Genomic DNA, 23,571 nt, shown 5'->3' on the forward strand with positions numbered 1-23,571 from the left:
AGACATCTCTACCTTGTGACATTAAGAGATGAACTCACTTTAGGGAAATGCATTTGCAAGCAACATGAAAGAACCACAGGAGGAGAATGAACAAGGGTCCCTTAGGCCTTTGGCAGGCTAGCACGATTTCTCTGAGTTTTCCCTGCAATCTGGTCTAGCAGTGCCCAACTATCATCCCTTAACACATCCATATTCTTTTTTTAAGATTTTTTTTTTAAATTTATTTGAAGAGGTAGAGACAGCCAGTGAGAGAGGGAACACAAGCAGGGGGAGTGGGAGAGGAAGAAGCAGGCTCCCAGCGGAGGAGCCTGATGTGGGGCTCGATCTCATAATGCCGGGATCACGCCCTGAGCCGAAGGCAGACGCTTAACGACTGTGCCACCCAGGCGCCCCAACACATCCATATTCTATGACCAGGTCCAAGTTGCCTCACCATGAAAATCAAACAGTGGTGTTCTTTTCCCAATTCTCAAAAGGAAAAATATAATAACAATAACCTAATAATAATAATAAAATGATATGGGACATTTGCTCTTTTCTAAACTCTCCCATTAGTTCCTCTAAAACCTTAGCACCCACCCACCACATGATCTAACAAGAAATTAAGGCAACAGGTAGTCAAAAACTACGCGTGTGTGTTGAAACAAAATCCTAGAAATGATTCCTTACACAATTTTAAGTTGTTAAATTTTAAGATCCAAAGGCCAGCGACATTCACAATAGAAATCTATTGTCTGCTCTTAAGCGGGGCTTTTCTCCTCAGGCAGAAGTGGTGGTCTTCCAGGTTCACGGTACCCCAAGCAATGTGCATCTCAACGCCTACCCAGGGGCTTCCCCTGCTGGGCGAGTTTGAGTGTCGCCCACTAGTCTCTAGTCAAACCCCTCAATCCATCTACGACACATTCCGCAGGAAGTGACGAAAAGTTAGAGAGTTTGTTACATAAGGCCTGTGGCCCCTGATTGCAAAACGTCCACCAAGTTCCACAAACCCTCCTGCTATGGGAATGGGGCTGGGACCATGGTGGCCAAGAGTTAATCTATGAAGCAGGTCCAATGCCATAAAATGCTATTTGTGGCACGGAGCCCCCACCTGTTCCTCTCCGGGGTTACGATCCGTACACAGCATCCTGCCGGAGATGGAGCAACCGGAGAAAACGGGTTCAAAGTGTGGGAAGCCATGGGTTAAAGTGACTTGCCAAACTATCGGAAATATTCTAACTGGATGTGGGAGCTTTAATGCTTGGCTCTAATGGGGTAATGACTCTCACTCCTCTCTCATAAACACGCTAAGTAGATTTTTACTTTCTCAAGAACCTACATCCTTCTGTGGCTTTATGACTTACTTCCACGACCAAGAGTCTCTTACGCTATTAACAGCCTAGTGTCACAGCCTTGGCCTGTTAGTCTCGGGCATGCCCCCATCACAAGTTCCTGCAAAATAAACCCTGGTTACATGCATCACAGGAAAACGAAAAGGAAAGAAAACACAAAACCCCATATATGGCGGACATAGAACCTGTATAGAGCTTCAAGAAATCAGTAAGATGATACAGTGTCAAATTCTGATACAAAAAAGGGACTTCAGTGTAGTCACTTCTGGGAACCCTCTGCCAGCTTTATCACTGAGCGACAGTGCGTGTCACTCAACCATTCCCTCTCCCATGTCACACGCCCGACCCACCGCTAACTCTGGGGCATCTGAGAGCGCTACCATCGTAATCTATAAAGTAAAATGGTAAGCTGACCAATTCTGCACAAAGAAGAGAACACTTCCATTGGGCCACTGCAGCTGGTCTGCATTCACTGCTCCACAAGAGTTCTCCAATGATACTATTAAAGAACGATATCCTTCCAAACATCTTTTGCCTCAATAGATTCCAACTCCACCTTGCAATAAAAGTGAGCATATTTCTATTTAATACCAGTTCTCTCAATTTGAAAGCAATCTCCTTATATTTAATCCAAGATCTCCCTAAATGCTATCAAAATGGCAACCAAAGTCTACTTAAAGAAATCTGTAAGGAATTCCCAAGGACAGAAAGAATTTCCTTCCACTTCCTCCACCTTGATTTTTTTTTTTTTTGAATGCTTCTCTTTACTTCTCCCAGAAATATTTAACTTAATTTTAAACAGTGCAAAGTACTCTTTTGCTTGTGACGCTGAACAAGTTGGAAAATATTCAAACTGTTGGAAAATATCTAACTTTGATAAGCATGAAAAGGCCACATAATAGAAACTCTCTAAGACTCCTTAAAGTTCCAAAATCTTCTTATCCTATTATATCCCTTGTAAAAAGAATCTATCCAACTACATGACATTCTGGAAAAGGCAAAACTACGGAGACAATGGAAAGATCAGTGGTTGCAGGAATCAGGGGGGACAGAGGGTGAACAGGCAGAGCACAGAGGGTTCTTAGGGCAGTGAAACTACTCTGTATGATACTTTAATGGTGGATACAGGTCATTAAATATTTGTCAAAACCCACAGAATGTACAACACCAAGAGGGAACCCTAATGTACCTTATGGACTTTGGATGATAATGATGTGTCAATGCAGGTGCATGGATGTAACAAATGCACCACTCTGGTTTTGGACGTAGATAGTGGCGGTGGCTGGGGGTGGGGGGCAGGAAGTATGAGGGAACTTTTTACCTTCTGCTCAATTTTGCTGTGAACCTAAAACTGCTCTAAAAATTAAAATCAATTTTTAAAAGGATTTTATACTACTAGGTGTCCTATATAATATAATAGATACCCTCCAACTGATAAACAGGGGTAACATGGTCAAGAAAGAGGATAAATCTCCGGCAGCCAGAAAAGGAAAAGAAAAAGCCACGGTGCTGTAGGGCCTGCCTCGTGACGTCACAGAATGCTTGGCAGAGAATGCATGTTTCTGTTTGGTCTAGAGCTGAGCGAGAGAGGAACCAGCAACGCTAGTCATCAGATCCCAGCATTCTCTGTGAAGAACCACTTGTAACGCTGGTGAAGCACTGCGCAGCAAAGCCAAACAAGTCCATTCAACATTCACATGCAAACATACATCAGTTTGAATTTTATATCTAGACATTTCACCTCATTTTTTTGTAAAGTAACTGCCCAGAAACAATATCAATTTTCAATTTACAAAATCGGGGGACTTATTAGCTAATTCAGGAATTAACAAACGGGCGCAGCTGGGTGGCTCGGGTGGCTCAGCTGGTTAAGCGGCTAGTCTGCCTTTGGCTCAGGTTATGATCTCAGGGTCCTGGGATCGAGTCCCACATCTGGCTCCCTGCTCAGCAGGGAGTCTGCTTCTCCCTCTTCCCCTGCTACTTCCCCTGCTAATTTTCTCTCTCTCTGTCGAATAAATAAACAATATCTTTTTTAAAAAAAGGAATTAATGAACAAACCAAAGGAGCTGTCAGACGTACTCCCTCAAGCAACTGCTTTACCAAAAATCAGTTATAAAGCAGGATCTGGGTCTTTAAACATAAGAAATTAGCTTCTGAATACATCAAATTCTAATTAAATTTTAAAATCTAACAAGGAACAGCATTACTAACATCCTTCTAGTATTCAATCAGTTGCACAGAGTGGAATGTAAGGAGGGGACACAGAAACCAGATTCAGCATGCCTTCGAGGAGGTCTTCACGAACACCAAATAAAGCTTCAAATGTTGGAGAAGTAAGCTGCCCAAACATTCATACACACAAAACCAACTTTCCATCAGACTAGAATCGTCCTACAGAAACACAGAGATCACAAAAGAAATGTTAATGAATTACTTAATTAATGGTTAATTTACAACATGTTTTAGGTGAGAATATATATAAAGACCTATTACATATCCCTCTACCTTACCTCTAAAAGTTAAAGTTTTAACACATATTAGCCTAGTTTTTCAAAATTGCAAGCACACGCTTTCAAAGGCGACCCGTACTGCCTATGAGACTGGACTAATGTGTCTGCCGTGCACACCTGTGGCGACCCAACCACCCGTACTTGGCCTACTGATGGGACTACGAGGGCCCGGGAACGAGTTGCCTCTCTCGAAGAGTGGGCTCCACACAGGCAGCCTTGGAGCCCTGGAGTCCATGGAGACTTTGTGAGGGGTCTGCAGGCACGGTGGTTCTGTGGGATCACATTGCAGACCCTCAGCTTCCAGAGGCACACGTTGCCAAAAGGCACGTGCCTGTGGTTGAGAAGTCATGCTGCTGTTTGTTCACACTTTCCCCTTCATGATCTTCCCTCAAAAGGTAGATTAACTTCTCACCCCTTCTGACCAAGGGAATTGCCCATAAGGTGTAAAAATGTCCTAGTAGCAAAGAGAGTGTTCAAAATACTTGAGTCAGGAGAACTTCCTTGAATTCACACCTCCCCTCCAAAGCTACCCTGTGCAGTGTCTCAGCCAGGAAAGCAACAAAACTGATACACACAGGCACAGAGAGGGTAGGGTGGTCCACCGCTGAAAGTGGAGCCCCGGGACTTCACCTCCCAGGAGACACCGGCCAGAACCAAAAGCGCCTTCTTCAATTAATTTCCTTTACTCATTCCAGCAGTAAGTTAGGATATCCATAAATACATAAACTAATTTAAGACAAGAAAGCAAGCCTCATCAAGAGATCAAGAAACACACTTCAAATGAGAATGTCTTACTTTGCATGATTTATTGATAATTTATCAGTCTTCGCCAATATATTTGTTTTGATAAGTCGTACTGTAATAATTATGACAAAAATAAACTCAATCCAGAAATTTATCTAACTCTTAGCACCTTAGGATCATATTCTTATTGCAAAGTATCACAGGATAATTGGGGGGTGTTTTCAATGTATTGTATCTGGATAAAATTCTGTATGAAGAAGTAGAACGGAAGTATGAGTTCAAGGAGAAAAGGGAACAATGTAAAGTATCCAACTATTAACGAAGCGCTCGCCCAAGTGTTTTGTTAAGTGATGATGGGGCACATCGAATCACAATTGTGTTTAAATTCCATTCAATACAATTCAAACCGCGATACAACTTTTTCATTTTAAAAAGTCAATATTCACATTATGCCAGGGATTATATCCTTTATACCTTTCTAACTTTATGATGGAAAACTTCAGATGTCCCCTAAAAACAGTGCGAGGCGATGCATCGTTTGCAAAAAGCTTTTGGAGGTGGAAGTTGGGGTAAAAGTGTGCAAATCCGCGCTTGAGTATCAGTAGATGGCCGGGAGGCCCTCCCTTCCCATGCACCCAGGATCAGTGCTGGGAATCATATTCGGCCTCCCTCGGGCTCAGGAAGCTAGAGACTTAACCCAAGAACCCACGTGAACAGTCACTTCCTATGCAAGTCTTTAAACAGCTGTCCCAGTTAGAGCCAGTCTAAACTCTTACAATTACAAAAAAATAAAATAAAAAGCAAGCATTTCTTTTTGTACTATTTTCTTGACTGGAGACAGGGAGGGAGCTGTTTCAGGTCTGTTCCTGTCATAACACGCTGAGCTATCAGTCACACAATTCTTGATTGTACATATTTAACAAGAAAAAAAATGCACCAAAAACAAAAACAACTTGGCAATATTTTCCACCACCAATCCTTGCATTCAGGCTACTTATATAACAAAAAAAATTAATCATGTCCTATCTGTCCTGTCTTCACGGTGAAGACTGCAGGATGGAGACAGAAGGTGAAGAGCAAGGAACTGAGAATGGCGGCCGGGAAGGAAGAGACCCAGCAGCAGAAAATGGCACTGGATCATTCATTTGTTCAATGGTCACCGCTAACCTAAACTCAGGGGAACCACAGCCTTGTGTCCTAAAAAGTAGGGGTGCACACATTTCCCCCCTGAAGTGAAGAGCAAATAAATGGCTTAGCTCCAACCTTCCCAAGCCACACACGCATCAAGGAGCTAAAAACAGATTAAAACCAGAAGTGAGAGGCTCAACAGAGAAACTCGCCCCCTTCCATGTAAGAAGGAAAATGAAAGTGCTCATTAGATACATCTGCATTTAGACCCATCTAAAGATTAGGCAGTTCTGTGACAAGCATTCTCTTCAGATGGCAATTCCGGATACTTCTCATGAAACTCTAAAAAAGAAAACAGAACACATTGTGAAGGTATTTGGGGGGTGAGGGCGTGGGAAAGCCTTAGTTTTTCAACACAGTTGCCAGTTACAAGTGTTTTCAAACAAGAACGAAAGCTCCACGGCCTTCTGCATATCAAAAAGTTCTTCAGCCAAAGGGGAACCATGAGGCAACACTCTTTTGGCCCTGTACACAATGGGCTCACTCTTCTAGACCAACTTTGAAGTGGGTGATACATTCTAATCTAGATAATGCAAATGATAGGATACTAGACCCACATAATAATTACCCAGGCAGCCGACTTCAGTATTCTATCACAGGGTGTTTACATAGTATTTCAGGCTATATCCTAAATATAACTGTAGAAATGACATGTGATTTTACTGTTTAAGAATAGGATAGGCAAATGAAACTCACCTCAGACTGAGGCTGGAAAAAACAAGATCTCTACCCCCACTAATAGTCAGCAAGCCAAATAACAACCACCGGCCTCAGTTTATCCCTCTGAAAAATGGGAATTTTACCATTGTGTTCACCTCTAGATAATTTATGATATTGTTCAGAAAATGTTGGAGGTCTTCAGAGGGCTTAGGTACTGAGTCACTGTCAACGTTTTCTAAAGTTACACACTATGTGAATTTCTTCACAAATCTTCTTTATCAACAAGTGTCTTCAGTCTTAACTCTTTCTCTCTAGAGAATCAAAAGAGAAAAATGAAGCTAACTTTTAGATGAAAGATCACATGTGTTGACTGACCTCCCTTCTGCCCCTCACTAACCAGTTCAAGGTGCCCATCTTCTTCCAAGATCAAAAGGAACTCCAGGGCTAGAAGGAGTTTTAGAATAACTCAAGTGACTTTGGAAGTACAAGAGTAGGAGGAAGACGTGAACACTGGAAACACACACACATACACACACACACTCACTCACCCAAACCCATAACTCATATGGAAATACCAGACTTAGCTTTAGAGAGAACTTTCTAGAATAGTGAGAAATATTAGATAAGTAGACATTATTGATATTTACCTTTTAATTTTATAATTTCCATTTGTAATAATTGAGTATATCTTCAAAATATATTCATTCAATTGCTCTAATTGGCGTTCCATAAAATTAAAGCCATTTTGATCCCCCATATTAATCTAGACTGTCTACTCAAAGAAACTAAAAACAGCATTTTTAGCACACGATGGGAAAGAGAAAATATTAAGATTTCTGTTTCACTCTCAAATACAAGAGGTAAAGCTCTCCTCCCCCATCGTGGCTCTTGGAAAACATCAAAAGTACATTTTAACTGTTCCTGAGTCCACATCTGGAGCTTAAAAATCCAGTTTAAAAGGCGAATGATTTAAAATACAAACATATGGCTTCCTTCTCTACAGTGATTCCTAAAGGGAGGGAAAAAAAAGTCTCAGTACAAACAAACTATTGTTTTAAAGGGGATTTTTCTTTTTAATTAAAAACATACCAAGAAAGCTAACTAAGCTTCTACTTTCTCCTGGAGAAAATAATAGAAGCGCGAATTACCATATTAATCTAATTAAATCTAGCTCGAAGTACAGCATTGGTAATACAAAGACAACACTCACTTTCTGAGCAGTGCGGTCCCTGTGCTTGGGTTCGAGCGGGGGCTGGCACATTTTTTTCTGCAAAGAGCCAGACAGTAAATGTTTCCAGTTTTGCCAGCCCTGCGGGCTCTAGCAACCACCTAACATAACGCCACTCGCGGGGCCCCAAAGCAGCCACAGAGAACTCCTACACAAATGAGGGAGGCTGTGTTCCATACAATGTTATTTATGGACTCTGAAATTTGAATTTCACGTAATTTTCATGTGTCTCAAAATATTATTCTTTTGATCTTTTGCAACCATTTAAAAAATGTGAAAACGTGATTTTCATGTGTCTCAAAATATTATTCTTTTGATCTTTTTCAACCATTTAAAAATGTGAAAACTATTCTTGGCTGACAGGCCGTCTAACAGCAGGCCCGGAGCTGGATCCCGCGGGCGCACGGACAGTGGTCTGCCAGCCTCCGGGTGACAGCCGTCAGAGAGCGGCGCAGCTGCTGGCTGTTCTAACCAACGTCCGCATGCCTTAGAGGAAACTGAGGCCCAGGGCGCTGTAATGCCTGCCAGGGTCTCAGCCAATTCTGGCAGAAAGGGAGGTAAGAACTGGATCTCTGGGAAAGCTCACCGAAGCAGTGATAAGGAAACGTCCTTCTTGAGTTCCGCTCACAAGGACAGGCAGTAGGCACTAAAAGCAGAGATGTCACAGGAACGTAGTGACTAGTCCCGGGAGCCTCCAACACCTGCCTTCCCACGTGTAAAATAACGTCTCACTGCCGTTCGCTACGCGGGTCCTAAAGGCGCAGCATCAGCAGCAAGGCCCCACAGGAAGCGCCACGCAGCCATCAGCCCCACGCCGTCCAGCCTTCTGGGTGCACAGCTCTGGTCATTTCTGTTGTAGCTTAACTAACAACCTCCACTTTGGTTATTCCAATCCTAGAACTCCAAGAAATAAGTGCCAATGTGGTTGAAGAGCAGTGCTCAATGTTAAAAATTATGTTTAAAAGCAGAGTATGTAGGGGCGCCTGGGTGGCACAATGGTTAAGCGTCTGCCTTCGGCTCAGGGCGTGATCCCGGCGTTACGGGATCGAGTCTCACATCGGGCTCCTCCGCTATGAGCCTACTTCTTCCTCTCCCACTCCCCCTGCTGTGTTCCCTCTCTCGCTGGCTATCTCTATCTCTGTTAAATAAATAAATAAAATCTTTAAAAAAAAAAAAAAAAGCAGAGTATGTAGCAAATGACCAATTTAGTTTTAAAGTAAGAGCATCTCTAACATTCGCCTTGGAAAGTAACATGGTCAGTCTCCCTCCATTCTCAGTTCCTTCCTCATTTCTTTTTAACATTTATTTATTTATTTGAGAGAGAGAGAGTGCATGGTGGGAGGGAGGGGGCAGAGGGAGAAGGAGAGAGAAACTCAAGCAGACTCCACGCTGAGCACAGAGCCTGATGAGGGCCTTGATCGCATCACCCGGAGATCATGATCTGATCAGAAACCAAGAATCCGACACTTAACCAACTCTGCCAACCAGACACCCCTCCCTCTTTTTTTAAATATGTATTTCTCTCCTATTTTTCTTTCTTTAGTTTACTCTTTTTTTTTTAGTACTACTCTCATTTTATTTTCCTGTGACCCTTTTTATTTTTTCCTACACTTTAACCAGATATACCTCAAAATGAAATACATTAGAATTAAAACATATATTGGGTGCCTGGCTGGCTCAGTCAGTGGAGCATGTGACTCTTGATCTTGGGGTTGTGAATTCAAGTCTTACATTGGGTGTAGAAATGACTTTAAAAAAATAAAATCTTTTAAAATAAAAGAATTAAAACGTACACATGTACCCAATGGTGTCTCACCTCCTTTTTAAATCACATTCTGTAGTTTTAAAAGAAAAAGAAAGACTCCAAATTAAAGTGACTTTTTACAAAGAATCCTTCCTCTGACTTTTTTAATCACATTTTTTTCAGAAATATATGGCTTTCTATCCTATGTTCATTCAAGACTTGAAACTTTAATGTTTCTCAGAAATTCTTCCATGATGATTTTTTACGAAGATTGCCCTATCAACTACTTTGTTCTTACACACTTCCTCAAAAAGACATGGTTTTATACTTCTGTGAAGAGGAAGTGGCATTCTTAAAAGTAATTTTCAGTTATTTTTGACAACTTAAATCAAGAATGACTGCAAACTCCTCAGAATTTTTTCAACACACATTTATTCTCCTAGTTCTCTCTAAACATAAAATTCTTTAGTCAAGTAAGTCAATTCCTTCATTAAAACCAAAATGAACAAAAAATGCACTTATAAAGGTGTAGGAACCAAACGCTACAATTCAAATCTAAGTATGGAGATTTCACACAAAAATAAAGCAAACATTTTTTACCAATGCTGTTTAAGTTAGAAATTTTTTTTTAAAAGACCAGATAAATGGTCATAAATTTAAAACAAAAAATAATTAAAATCATACTCCCGTAGAACTGAAATTGGCCCTAGAGAATTAGACTTTAATTTGATAAATGAAGAACCAACCAGAAATTCAAGGACTAACTGTATGGTGACTAACATAATTTAAAAAAAAAATTTTTTTTAATTCAAGGACTATTTATTGAGTGCCCATAGGCCACTTGCTGTACAAAGACTTTTCCCACTTGTCACAACTTCCCCCATAAAGTATTATTATAACCATTTTATAATCAAGGAAAGTTCTGTCACAGTTGTGTCTGAGACACTTAGGAGCAGAGATGTGCCTATAGTCTAGACCTTCAGACATCAAATTTGGTATTAGCTTAACTATGCCACTCCCATGTAATATTTTTGGAAATTGTAAAGAAAGATGTCACAACATTTTAAAATATTGTATACACAGTAAAAGAGTACCCTGGGACCTTGATACGAGATTCTTTGCTAAAGAGCAGAGCTCCTCAAAATAAGATTGTTTTTTCTTGGCTGCTGAGAAAAGTAGCATGAGCAACTAAACGTTACATTCACCTCACGGGCCCCAAGACTTAATTATACTGAGGCTCCAAAGCATGGAAAACCCTAGTCGACCAGCTTCTGAATTACACATGATGGTATTATTCACTCAAGTTGCAACTGGCCATCTCTCAAGCCCACAATCTATTCTTAAATCTGGGCTCCATTAAGGATATGGAAGGGGGCACCTGGGTGGCTAAGCAGGTTAAGTAATCGACTCTTGGTTTTGGCTCAGGTCATGATCTCAGGATGGTGAGATCAAGCCCCACATAGGGCTCTGAGCTCAGCATAGAGTCTGCTTGGGGTTCTCTCTCCTTCTCCCTCAACCCCTACCATTTGTGCTCACGCTCTCTCACTTTCTCTAAAATAAATAAGTAAATCTTAAAAGAAAAAAGGATATGGAAGGATTTTCACACTTGTAGAAATAAAGATATGTCAGCTTTGAGGGCAACAACCAACACCTCCTTCCTGTTCAGGTAAGAAAAGAGGCGTGGCAACAAGGGTCATTAAAACTGAGACCTTATAACTGCTTGCTCTCTGTTAAAACCACCCAGTTTAGGGATGCCTGAGTCGGTTAAGCCTCAGATTCTTTTTTTTAATTTTTTTTAATTTATTTATTTGACAGAGAGATAGCAGGAGAGCACAAGCAGGGGGAGCGGCAGAGGGAGAGGGAGAAACAGGTTCTTTGTGGAGCAGGGAGCCCAATGTGGGGCTCATCCTAGGACCCTGGGATCATGACCTGAGCTGAAGGCAGATGCTTAACCGACTGAGCCACCCAGGTGCCCCAAGCCTCAGATTCTTAATTGCAGCTCATGAGGTCATAATCTCAGGGTCATGGGATCAAGCCCCACGTGGGGCTCCGTGCTCAGTGGTGAGTCTGCTTCTCTCCTTCTCCCTCTTTCTCTGCCCCTCCCCCTGCTCACACGCAAGCACACTCTTTTTCTCTCTTTCTCTAAAATAAATGAAATAAATCTTAAAAATATACATAAATAAATAAAACTACCCAGTTTAAACAGAAACATGGTTTAAAAGTAACGTAATATCAGGGCATCTGGGTGGCTCAGTCAGTTAAGCGCCTGACTTTGGCTCAGGTCATGATCTCAGGGTCCTGGGAAGGAGCCCCGCTTTGGGCCCGCTGCTCAGTGGGGAGTCTGCTTCCCCCTCTCCCACTCCCCCTCCCCCTGCTTGTGCATGCACGCGCACTCTCTCTCTCAAATAAAAAGTAAATAAAATCTTAAAAAAAAAAAAAAGTAATGTAACATCATGGTAAACACCAGGTGATTCTGGAACTGTTAAATCACTAGATGGTACACCTGAAACTAATATAACACTGTATGTTAACTAACTGGAATTTAAAAAAGAAAAAGTGATATAACAAAGTGACTCGGGGCAACTCTAATATCTAAATTCACCTGGAAATCCCTTACCCTGAAATAACTGTACAGGACAGCCAAATCTAGGTCTTCTAAAGGCACCCAAGATGTGGATTTTAAGGTAGACGCTCAAATATCTACCTTGAGTTATGAGGGCCACTCAAACTAAGTCCACCAATGGGTCACAACCGACTCAGAGTTAGCTGCCTATTTCTGTAGGCAACGAAACTAGCAGAACTGTGTGCTTTTCTGACAATCAAAAAGGATTCTAACAACTCCACTGAAGACATTCTATCAGGGCGACAGCAGAAAGCTTAGAAGGGGCACAAAGAGAACAGGAAGAAATAAACTGAAAGAAAGAAAAAAAAAAGCTTCCAAAAAGAGTGAGTCACTAAAATATTTAGGTGCCCTGGGCGAATGCTCAGGTTTTGTGGTTTTGTTTTCTTGTTTTGTAAGATAAAGACTTTCTTTTTAAACATAACCACAATACCATATTCATACTTTAAAGCATCAAATAACCAGGCAGTATTCAAATTTCCCCAATGTCTCACAGAAATGTGTTTAAATTTGTTGGAATCAGAATCCAAATCTATTCGCTGCAATTAGTTTATATGTGCCTTATTTCTCATTGATCTATATATATCCCCACCTCCCTTTTTAATCTCACAATTGATTTTCTTTATTAGTTTCAGAGGTAGAATTTAGTGATTCATCAGTTGCATATAACACCCAGTGCTCATTACATCCTGTCCCCTCCTTAATGCCCATCACGCAGTTATCCCATCCCCCCACCACCTCCCCTCCAGCAACCCTCAGTTTGTTTTCTAGAGTTTAGCATCTCTTATGGTTTGCCTGCCTCTCAATTTTCGTCTTATTTTATTCTTTCTTCCTTTCCCCTATGTTCATCTGTTTTGTTTCTTAAATTCCACATATGAATGAAATCATATAGTATTTGTCTTTCTCTGACTTATTTTGCTTAGCATAATGCCCTCTAGATCTATCTATGTGGTTGCATATGGCAAGATTTCATTCTTTTTGATGGCTAAGTAGTATTCTAGTGTGTGTGTGTGTGTGTGTGTGTGTGTGTGTGTATACATACACACATCTTCTTTATCCATTCATCTGTCAATGGACACCGGGGCTCTTTCCATATTTTGGGTATTGTGGACTTTGCTGCTATAAACATTGGGGTGCAGGTGTCCCTTCAAATCACAATGTTTGTATCCTTTGAATAAATACCTAGTAGTGCAATTTGCAATTGATTTTTTTAAAGAAATGAAATCATTCTTTCCTGTATACTCCCCATAGTCTGGATTTTTTAAAATTTACTATGTGCCTACATTAATCTGTCAGTGTCCTGAACCATGAAGACCATCCATCCAGCCTCTTTCAATGAAGTTCAATATTCCAGGATACACGTTTATCCACAAAATGCTGCCATAACAAGAATGTGTACAATATTCAAGTAGGGGGTAGAGACAGAAGTACCCATAAGGTAACACCTCACCTTATGCTTCAATACCTTTTATAACAAGATGGGATACAAATTCATTTTTTAAAGATCATGCCTATACAACACATGGAAACAATGAGTTTTGTCCAGACACAATTTTTGTCTCCAGGAGATGACACATAGTACCTATCAGAAAAACTCAAGGGACACCTGGGTGGCTCAGTCAGTTAAGCATCTGCCTTCGACTCAGGTCATGATCCCAGGATCCTGGGATCGAGTCCCGTATCAGGCTCCCTGCTCAGTGGGGAGCCTGCTTCTCCCTCTGCCTGCTACTATCCCCGCCTGTGCTCTCTCTCTGACAAATAAATAAATAAAATCTAGGAAGAAAGAAAGAGAAAGAGAGGGAGGCAGGGTGGGAGGGAGGAAGACTCAAGTAAGAAAGATTTGATAAAACACAAATACCCCTCCTACCAAGTATACATGTTGAATATTTCTTTCCTTTCCTCTTCTGCTTTCCTAGTAGGAACCCTCTGCTTCGGTAAATTCTGTCTTCGGGTTAGCTGATGGGTACTGGCACATCACTCACCTGGGATGCCTTCCACCCTCGTCTGCTGTCTAGATCATTCCCTTCCTCAAGGATCATTAGACTCCCTCCGGCTCCCTGATGCCTTTCTTAGTAACCATGCCCTGGACTTCTGTCGTCCCTAATAAGTACCCCCAGAATGTAGTCTAAACCTGCACTGCACCTGGTTTGACAGCTGTTTCATCTGCCATGTGCATCCGGTAAACATCTGATGAGGGCCTTCCTGGCACAAGGCATGCGATACCATCTCTAACAACACCACTGGCTCCGTGAGGAAAAGAGCCTCTTGTGATACTACGCCGGTCTCAAGAGGCCAGAAGCACAACAGCTCAGAATGCGCACCTTGGAGACAAGTTTGCACAGATGTGAACCCCAGAGTCATGTGACCCTAAAGAGACTACTTAATCTCTCAGTTCTCATTTTCCTCATCTCTACAGTGGAATGATGATAGTCGCTCCTTTGCAGAGATGTTGTCAGGCTTAAATAACGTAAGGCATGATTATTGTCTTACCTCCTCCTTCCCAAGTCTCTCTCTGGTTTCTAACCATTTTATTGAACCTGTTCTTGTCCTTTGTGGAAAGGGGGAGCAGAAGACTCCACCAGAGTCACTGCCTTGGAAATGGAGCTTATTAAACAGACTTCGATTGCTTGGATACATAAAAGATGGTCCACTTTGCCATGGGTCAGAGTATCCTTTCCCATAATATTTGGGGTCCACATCTCCCTTTCCCTAGAGTCACTCTGGTACCTGCCCTATAAAAGAAATGGAACCCACTGAGAACCAAGTATGGTGCTAACCCAGCCCCACCACCGAAAGCTCAATTTAAAACGAGAAGAAATATAACCAGAAAAGAAGACAACATGTGATGGGGCAGAAAGATTACTCCAAATTTCATTTGAACAGAAATCCACTACCCCAGTATACAGATGGAAGCTCTGTTTATATAAGTATTTTTAAGTTTTTTTGGTTGAACCCCTAATGAGTCAAAACATTTGAACACATAGATACATACACACACACACATACATTTTTATATCATTCAATTAACAACTATTTATTGGGCATTTACTATGTGCCTTATACTGTTTCTAAGTCCTGACATTACAGCAGTGAGTGAACCAAGCTAACAAAACAACAAAAAACTCTGCCCTGTTATTTGTATCTCTTCTACATGGAAGTTTTTATTTTTATAAAAAGATAAAATATATGGTATGAGGGATATGTACTACGGAGAGGAAATACAGAAAGGGGACAGGAAATGTGGTGTAGGCAGTTGATACAGCGAGGTCAGGCAAGGACTCACTGGGAAGGTACCATGTGAGGAAAGATCTGAAAGGGGTGAGGCCGGGCATGTGGACTTCTGCGGAAGAGCTCCGCAGGCAGCAGGAACGTCAAGGGATCCCAGGCAGCAGGGTGCCTGGCGTGTTCAATGAACGGTGAGGAGGCCGGTGCTGGAGCCCAGGAGCCAGGGAGAGAGACGAGGAGACATGGCTGGATGGGTGAGTGGAGGGGGCCTGGTGGGCCACTCCATTTCAGCTTTTCCTCTGTGTGAGGTGGGAGGGGCTGAGTGGAGAAAAGACATGATCTGAGCGTCAGAGTTCATCACTCTGACGGCCACACTGAGAGCAGAGCGTCAAGGCTGGATGAGCAAGTCCCGTCAGAAGGCTGCTACAACAGTCCGAGTGGTGGTTCGGCCAGGTGGTCAGAAGTGGGAAGTAGAACAAAGAGGATTTTTATAGTACTGGGGTATAACATATATTCAAAATATACAAAAATGAACATTTTAAAGGGTTCTAAAAGAACTGCGAATTCTGATCTTTTCTTTCCCAAACTCAGCAAGCCATCTTGCTCAGCCCTGGGGTAGAGGCACCGCTGGCTTTTGGAGGCCATTGTTTAACAATAACAGGTTGGTTGATTTGTCCCAGCTTACCTAAATTTCTACTTCCTATCTTACTCTTCATCTTGACAGTCTTAGATAGCAAAACAAGCTTCTTCTACAGACCGAGTATAACTACACACACAGAGGCTGTGGATTGCAAGTAGGAATTCCCTCCTGGAGAAAGTCTGTGGTCACTGTGTCAATTGCACCCAATCTCTGGGTCCGACACTGGGAAAACAGACTTGTTAGACCCAGATGTTATTATGGAGTTCAATAAAATACAATTATGGGCAGAACCCAGGCCATCTGCTAAAGCAGCATCTCTGAGGAAGGCTAAAGTGGGCACCAGCTCAGCACAGCTCACAACAGACAACCACGAGGTCTGCAAGTCTTGCTCCCCTTGTCCTGCAAGAAGCACCAGGGAATTCTCACAGGACCACACTGAAAGCAACTCCAGGGGTTCTGTGTCCCTCCCTGAAACTCAGCTGTTGGAGATGCCAGAAGATGACATTCCTGGGGAAAGGACCCCTGACCTTCAGGCACAGCGTGGGGTGTGTTTCTCAGACCTGGTCAAGCCTAGCTGCAACCACCACCCTGGGAGGGTGGGGGTGCGGGGGGAGAGGTGGGGAAGAGAACAGAGGTTCGTGGAAGGCAGATACTTTTCAAACCAGATTCCAGGAGTTGAAACAAGATATCTGAGGCATTCTCTTAGACTGTTAGAACTTGAAATTTTGTAGAGGATGCTCTACCCATCCACTCCCATTTTACAGACAAAGAAACTAAGGCCAGGACTTGCCCAAAGCCATACAACTATTAGAAAAAGAACCAAGAGTAGAATCCCAGTCTTCTGATTCCCATCTAGTATTATTTTGAAAATGAGCAACAGCAATTTAGCATTGAAACCTTTTTTCAACACTGAAACCTTTCAGACAGACTGGGAACTGTGAGGCAGTTTTGCATGTCTAGGCCTCAGATGTTCCTACAAATCCCTCTAGTTTTACCAAGAGCTCTGGAGGCTCCCCTGGGGCAAAATGGTCTCCTGGTATTAAAGATACCTTAGAAAGTTCCACAGGGATGCTTATGACTCACAGGGTAGGAGTGAGGGAATTACAGACACAGGAAGACCAAGAAATACAAGCAAGCATTGCTGGCTTAGCGAAGCCTGAAAAAGCCCAAAGGCAGACTATATACTTCCCATTTGCTTGGTCCAATTAATAGAGCGCTAACGGAATTTTCAGTTTCAAAAGGGGAGACAAATAAAAAGGTTCTTAAAAACTATGAATATCATAATGAAAAACTAGAGTCGTGATCATTAATTTCAACCTCTTGGGCTACCGACTTTTTTACAGACTAAAACACTGATAAGAGAAGATACCTGCTCTCTCAACCTCTGAAGTCAAGCAGAAGGCAAATATGATGTTGGTAAAAGGGTCCTAAAGGAATAATCAATAAAACTGATGCTTTATAAAACAAATAACCTCGCATGAGCTATCAAATGGGGGAGGGGGGCACAGGACAGAAATCAGTTCCTAAATCATTGACGTTGGTTAAAACCTTCTTCTGGAATCTGAACGTAACTGTTTGACTTTATTCCCTAGAAAATTAAACTGGAGCTCATCTGCAAGAACGCCCTCCATGGCCACACCTGTGCAGAAGACTGCAGCACAAACTGTCCACAGAGGGACTGAGTCACAGAGGGAGCAGGAGGAGCCAAGGCACCTGAAAGGCATCCGGTCCAACCTCTTCATTCTACAAAGAAGGACACGAGGCCGGCGGAGGCTAATGACCCGCCAAGGGCTGGCTAACGCACAACACAGGCCACCTCTCCCTTACCGCATCCCCTAGCAAACACTGATCATTACGTGTCCCCCCATCCTCAGCTGCAAGCCAGAACGCTCCTACAACGCCTCACCCAACTGCTCAGAACTGATGCACGAAACGGAAGCCATTTTCCAACTCCGGGCTTGCGTAAGGTGACAAAGCAATCTTTGTAATACGTGCTCCAGTGTAACCCTGCCTCGAAAGTCACTGACTAGTCTACTAGTCACTAGCTCACTTACTGTCGAGCCTGGGGTGAGCAAACACAGTCTATGTAGTGGGACCAAGTGTGCAGGTTTACCTGGGACACGCCTGTTTCACACCTGTTTTCCCACCTTAATATTCAACAGTACTCCCACAGTCTCAAAGTTGTCCCAGGATGAATAAAAATAAAAATGGATGGTCATCCAAATCCTATGTAACTCCTAATCGTCTACGAACATTTATAAATGTTTGTTTTTTGAGTACATGATATGTCAGGAAAAAAATCACTGAATCAGTCACCAGTAGTTTTCTCATCTAAGGGGGCTTTCAAATAATACTAAACCCAAATAATCTTTGTGTTTCTTTCATTCAAATTCAATTTGCCAACATACAGTACATCATTAGTTTCAGACGTAGAGTTCAATAATTTATCAGTTGCATATAACACCCAGTGCTCATCATACCACGTGCCCTCCTTAATGCCCAATAATCTTTGAAAGGGCCTCAGGGATCACTACTGCCACCGATCTCTTATACATTGAGCTTCAATATGGAATCTTCTTTGAGGAAAACAAACGGAGAGCCATAGGGGGTGTCTGGCTGGCTAAGTCAATAGGGTATGTGACTCTCGATCTCAGGGTGGCGAGTTCAAAGAGCTTACTTTAAAAAAAGAAAGAAAGAAAAGGAAAAAAAAAAAAAAAGGACAGCCAAAGCTTACCAAGTTTGAAAACCACAGGATTATATCTCTCCAGCTACTCATTTTTAAAATTATTTCATGTTATACTTCAGCCTATAGAAACTCCTATTATATTATTGAAATAGAAATCTTTTTAAGGAATGTTTCAGTCCTGTTTCTGGCACAAACAATTGTGTTTTTTGGAGTTTATATTTACTCTCTACTTAGAGGAAAAGAGGAAGTAAAAGTTGAAATCTTAAAAAAAAAAAAAAAAAAAAAAAAAGCCTGTGCCGCTGGGTTTCCACTAGAGCAGCCAGTCATTTATTTAAGAGATGCATAAATTCAGTTTATTTGGAAAAATCACTGGTCTAGAAAGCATAGTTGTTAGCTCTGTGGTCAAGAGAAAGATACTGATATCATCATGTGGAATGCTGAAAAGTTTTACCTAACTACTTAGACTGAAGACTAGAAGTTTCCTTCTCTGTCAAGATGTCAGGAGTAGTTCTGAGTACAGAGACTGCAAATGGTTTTAACTGTTTCTTTTTGCATATCTAGCTTTCTGACTTTTCTACAGTGATCATGGTTTACTTTTAATGACTAAGGAAAAAACCCCCCACCTACCAACCAACAGGTCTTTCAGCACAGTGGGGAGGTGGAGAAGCGAGCAGGACAAGCCAGGCCCAAGTCTGGTACTAGCAGAGGCCTCAGAGCAGCTCCTAACTTGGACAGGACTGGGTCTGGCCCCAAGAGCAAGAGCCAGGAGTGTGGGGGTGCACTCGCCCAATGGCTTCCCGGTAAATAAGAGCAGGCACCCATGGGTCCTACAACTGCACTGACCTTTCAACTATTGAAAGTATAGCCTTGTGGTTAGAGCCCCACCTGTGCAATCAGACTGCCAGGGTAGGACACAGCGCTCGCTTAGTGGGTGTATGACCTTGAACAAGTCAATTAGCCTCCCTATTTCTGTTTTCTCATCTATAAAATAGGAATCACACTGCCACCTACCTCCTAGTGAGGCTGTGAGGATTAAGAGAGATGATTCACGGCAAGGGCCCGACATACAAGAAGATCACAACAAATGTAAGCCATTATTAGGTCTCTGCCAGGAAACACCGGCCCTGAAGTGCACTCCCCAAATCATGTGACTGGATCCCAAAACAACTAAAGAAGGGTCCAAAGAATAAAGCCTTTCTTTTCCCTTCTTTGCTGAAGGCAGGACCGCAGCATTGAGTTTGCTGTAAACCCAGTGCTCTTGGGAGCAATGGTAGGATGAGGGAGCCCTATAAAATACACAACATGTCCCAAGGCCCCACACTGTGAGCTAGAAATCCTGCTTTCAAAGCTACAGGATTTCTAGCTTCTTGCCTCTGCCACAGCTGCCAGCCACTGCCTTTGGCAAGGAGATGGGTGACTCAAGTGTGAGCTAGGACTTGGCAAGGGGACACCTAGCCAGAAGGCCTCCAGGCAGGAAGCTCCAAAAAGGGCCACCTGCTGAAACAGTTTGTCTACAGGCAGCCCTTGAGATGGAGGTGACATTCGGCTGTCATTAGCAAATTCAGCTAAGAACAGGGAACATTTCAAAGATCCAAAAGAACTTACCATTCTGGCTTCATAACTCTGAAAAACTTTTTTGGGGGGTGAGGAGGGCAGGCTGAAGATATGACCAGACACTTAAAATCACTGGAGTACCTTAACTAGACATAAAAAGCAGCCCCCAAAAGGTCAATTGCAAATCAAATTGCAAAGAGTTTCAGGGCTATCTTGAGCTAGAACACATTACATTTGCATGAAATAGAACTTTCTTTCCCAAATTTAAAATCACCTCACTTTATCAAAGACATAAAGAAACCTTCTAATGTCCATTTAGGAGCAAAATAATTACAATATTAATTACATAGGTGAGTATGTTCTATGCTGCACAGGGTGACCAACTCATCGTGGTTTGCCTAGAATTTTCCCACCTTTAGCACCGAAAGTACCACATCTTGGGAAACCCCTTTGTTCTAGGCAAACCAAGATGACTGGTCCCCGAAACACTGCAAGAAAAATGATGTGCGCTGTGTGAAGAGGAAAACAGAAGAGACACGGTTACAAATGCAGAAGTGCTAAATGCTAAGTTTGTCTGTAGCAACAGCTCCCAGTTCCTTCTCATAGTAAGAAAAAAAAAAAACTTAATTAAAAAAAAAAAAGAAAAACCACATGTGCCTCTCCCTTTTTTAAATTATCCCAAAACAGATTTCAGAAGAGAAGGTCCCTTCCTGTGCATGACCGACAAGCCCGTGCGGGACTGACTGTAGGCGCAGTGACTGCCATCAACCCAGCAAGCCCAGCAAGACAGGAAATGTCATCTTCTTAGAGTCTTTCCTTCAGGCGTGTTTAAAAACAAACCAAGACAGTTTGTGATTCAGGTTATCAACAATAAGAATGTGTAAGGGAAATCAGGATATCGAGCTAAACATCCAAGAGCCATGGGGAAAAATCAAGAATCACCTCACAAACAGGGCATTAAAGAGGACGGAGGAACCGAGAAGGGACTTGCACCAGCCGCTGAATGGAGAGTCAGGCGCTCGGCTACAAACTCTATGGCAGAGGCAGTGACTCCAAGCAGGCAGCCCCCTACCCACAATGATGGAGCAAAACGCTTGTAGCAGGAACTGAAGCAGAGGGTTTTTAACCCTCTGGTGAGGGTATGAACCAGCATCTAAGAATTTAGTTTCAAACCAAAAGGTAAGACTATATAAGGCAAGAAAGACCACACACTTCCTGGACCTAAAGCCACACAGAAACCTCCGTTCCTCACGACTCCACCCAGCCCAGACCACCTCCTCATCCAGCGTCCGTCTGGCCCCGTCCCAAGATAGGTTGGCAATTCCTAGATGCTGCTGAACCTCGGAACTCCTTAGATCCCTTTTATGCATCTGGAGATGGGATCAAATCCAGGTTATATGACTCTTTTTCTCCATAGCGATACTCGTTTCTTTAGGGAAGGGAGGAGATAAAGTCAGAAACATTTTAAAAGACTAACATCTTTGAAAGTCCTACTCTGGTAAGTCCCGAAGAATAACTTCCTTTCTTTCTAAGACCAAGAAATACACTTTTCCCTAGTGTTGATCTTGATTTAGGAGAGGATGCCTTCTTGTAACCCTTTCAACACACCCAGTGAGAAGATGGAGGTGTCTTATAACCTCCGGCAAAAAGCACAGAAGTCTGGAAGGCAGGAGACGGAAGCTAGTTTCAGCAGCAATACAGGCCAACCGTTGCGGTCATTGAGGACCACGTGCATCGCTCCCTCAGATCTCAGATTCTTCATTTAAAAAAATAAAGGATTTGGGCTAAGATTGTCTTTAGCATCTCTTCCAGCACTAAAATTCTATGTGAAATTCTGTCGTGTATGTGATTATAACAATAATGCCCATTAGATTCATGTTTTGTACTCTGAAGATTCAGGAATTAAGAAACAAGTATAGTAACTTGGACCAGCAAGGATGGCATGACCAGAGCAGACTAAAACTGGAAGGTTAAAAAAAAAAAAAAAAAAAAGCAAATGTCTAACAGTTGTCAAAGTATGTGACCAAAAAAGGTGGGGAGAATACTAACATCAACTTACAAACACTTTTAAGTGCTCTGGAACCAATGGTAACAAGCAGATTCCTCACAATTACCAGCTGTTCTTACTGCTAAATTTAAGGATAAGATGAATGTTAATTCAGTGATCTCTTCTCCACAGAAAGAAAAAAAAAAAAAGCCTGTAAATACTTAGAGAAAACGAAGCAAAATTTTGACTCTAAGCTATATGAGAGCAAATCATTCTGGTGATTGATTGCGTCTAAATCGCAGGATGCTCTGACTGGATTCTACTTGGGGACAGCAAGGCAACAAATGCAACCCACTGGAGATGTAGGAGATGTTTCATACCAAGGAATGGCATGTTTGACAGGGTGTCAAAGTCAAGACTGCCTCTGCGCCTACCCGGACCCCCAAACAGTGCTCATTTCACTATCCATGAATAAAATGGCAGGAGAAAAAAAGCAAGCTTTTTCCTTTTTTCTTTTTCGTGAAAGAAGCTGCAGAGTTTGGTCAGGCAACTTGGTTGGCGCCCGTGAGTGTCAATATCCTAAGAGCAGCAAAGTCCGCAAAGATGGGGTGTTTCCATTCCACAGACCTGCAGCAAAGACTGTCAACCGAGTCAGCAAACAACCTCACTTCTCCAAACCAGGACTCCGAAGCTACCCTGTCTCAGCCAGGAAAGCAACAAAACTGATACACACGGGCACAGAAGAGGGTAGGGTGGTCCACCGCTGAAAGTGGAGCCCCGGGACTTCACCTCCCGGGAGAGACCGGCCAGAACCAAAAGCGCCTTCTCCAAGGGTCCCCATCGCGCACCACGCACCCACCAGCCTCTGGGCGACTAAAGAGGAAGTCAGGATGTCATGTCAAACGGATAAAGACAGCTCGACCACACAAGAGCCACGGTCTGGGCCGGTCTCCGGCTTGGCTCGGGGTAGGGTCCCAGGCGGCGATCCTTTCTCCCTCTCCATCCACCGTCCTCCTTCCGGCGGCGCGGACCAGCCTCCCCGTGGCCAGCACCCGCTGGCGGAGCCCACGCTGCGCAGCACGGTAGGAGCCGGAGGAGCACCTCGAGCCTCCCCTCCCCCTGCCCAGCCCGGGCCCGCGGACAACGCACACCCGCGCTCAGCTGCGCACACCCGCACCCGGGCTGCGCCTGGCTCCCGCCGGCCCCTTCCCCAGCCCTCGGGCGCGCCGCGGGCAGCGAGCGGAGCGCGCAGTTCCGACGGCCCAGGGCGGGGACCGCGCAGGGGAGGAGAGCCGCAGCCGCCGGCTTTCGGAGCAGCCGGCGGCCGCACACACTCCTCCCCTTCGCCGCGAGTAAACAGCTCGCGGGCGCGCTCCGCGCCGCGCCCCCATCCCCCCGCCGGGGCTCCGCGCCGCCCCGCGCCCGCGCGTCCCGCCCGCCGGCGCCGCCGCCCC

General features: G+C 43.3%; 1 protein-coding gene across 3 annotated transcripts in view; it reads right to left on the minus strand.

The window, feature by feature from the left end:
- ANKRD44 (ankyrin repeat domain 44) overlaps window positions 1-23,571 on the minus strand; it is a 309,633-nt gene that overhangs the window by 285,760 nt on the left and 302 nt on the right. The gene's annotated exons all lie outside the window — the stretch shown is intronic.

This window comes from Ursus arctos, unplaced genomic scaffold, assembly GCF_023065955.2.
Source record: "Ursus arctos isolate Adak ecotype North America unplaced genomic scaffold, UrsArc2.0 scaffold_1, whole genome shotgun sequence".
In the NCBI taxonomy this organism is placed as follows: Eukaryota; Metazoa; Chordata; class Mammalia; order Carnivora; family Ursidae; genus Ursus; species Ursus arctos.